This window comes from Mauremys reevesii, linkage group 2 (assembly GCF_016161935.1).
Source record: "Mauremys reevesii isolate NIE-2019 linkage group 2, ASM1616193v1, whole genome shotgun sequence".
NCBI lineage: Eukaryota > Metazoa > Chordata > Testudines > Geoemydidae > Mauremys > Mauremys reevesii.
Window position 1 is genome coordinate 124,022,019 of NC_052624.1, and position 1,823 is coordinate 124,023,841.

Sequence of the window (1,823 nt, forward strand, 5' to 3'; positions counted from 1 at the left end):
TGTGGTACAGTCCATGAGGAGAGGTTTCAAGGAGAGGTTCCTGTGGGAGAAGGTGTTCCTGTACCGAGAATGGGCTCCCCCAGGGGAAGTAGAGGCATGGGGGATCAGGAGGCAGCTGGTGGTTCCTCAGAAGTTTTGCCACCCTGGCCCATGACATCCCTCTCGCAGGGCACCAGGGAATTCGGCGCACACGGCTGCTACAGAACTTTTACTGGCCTGGGGTCTTTACCCATGTCCGACAGTATTGCCAATCCTGTGACCCCCTGCCAGAGGGTGGGGAAGGCCCGGGACAAAGGGCCTTGACCCATCATAGAAGAACATTTCCAGAAGGTGGCCATGGACATAGTGGGACCTCTCAGCAAGACGACCTGGTCGGGGAAGAAATACATTCTGGTGGTGGTAGATTTCGCCGAGGCGGTGGCCTTGTCTTCTATCAAAGCAGACACTGTGGCAGATGCGCTGCTGACCATTTTCAGCAGAGTGGGGTTCCCCAAGGAAGTCTTAACGGACCAGGGGTCCAACTCCATGTCGGCCCTGCTCCGGTGCTTGTGGGAGAAATGCGGGGGGTTCGGCACAACTGGGCCTCAGCGTATCACCCCGAGTCCAACGGGCTGGTGGCAAGGTTCAACGGGACGCTAAAGATGATGCTAAAAACATTTATGAACCAGCACCCGCAGGACTGGTACAAGTACTTACCTCACCTGCTGTTCGCATACAGGAATGTACCGGGTTTTTGCATTTTGAACTGTTGTATGGCAGGCGGGTAAGGGGGCCCCTAGACCTGATGAGAGACGAATGGGAGGGGAAGGCGGTGGAGTATGTCCTGACCTTCCGGGAAAGACTTGCCGAGCTCATGGGCCTGGCCAGGGAGAATCTGGCCCGAGCCCAGAGGCAGCAGAAGGTCTGGTATGACCGCACGGCGCAGGCCCGCACCTCCGCCACCAGGGATCAGGTGATGGTTCTCATCCCCGTGAGCAAGAACAAACGCCAGGCTGCCTGGGAAGGGCCCTTCAAGGTTGTCAAGCAACTAAATGAGGTAAACTATGTGGTGGAGCTGTCGAACCGGGCGCACCACCGCCGGGTGTACCATGTGAATATGATGAAGGCATATTATGACAGGGGAACTGTGGTGTTGGCCGTGTGTGGACATTGGGAGGAGCAGGGAGATGACCCTTTAGTGGATCTATTCCCTGGGACAAAAGCTGGTTCCCCCTGGAAGCAATTCCCCTCTCTAATCAGCTGACCTTGGCCCAGCACGCTGAGATCAGCGGGGTGCTGCATCTGTACGGACAGCTGTTTTCCAACCAGCCTGGACGCACTAATTTGACTGTCCACCGGGTGGAGACCGGGTCACATCCTCCTATAAGATGCTCCCCTTTCCGAGTCAACACGAAAACTGCTCAAGACCTGGAAAGAGAGGTCAGGGACACATACGCGGCGAGTTCTATGGGCCCGTGGAGCCCAGGCCCCATCAATAATCCCGAGGGTGGGCCCAGCTCCACCAATGTTTGGGCCCCAGGCCCTGTGCTCCGGGGGTCCCCGCGCCAGCAATGTGGGCGCTCTTACCTCAGCAGCAGCTCTCCCCAGCCCCGGAGCCTCTCCGGGGCTGACTTGGCTCACAGCCCATTGGCCGGGAACCCCAGCCAATGGGAGCTGCCGGGGGCGGTGCCGGAGCTGCCTGGCCACGCCTCCACAGCAGGGAGGGGGAGGGAGCCACAGGCAGCGGCTCTCAGCGCTGGGCAGAGCAGCAGCAGGGTCTGTCACTGTCAGACAGACACAGCCGGTGAGCTCTGGGGGCAGCCAGACACACAGACACAGCTTGG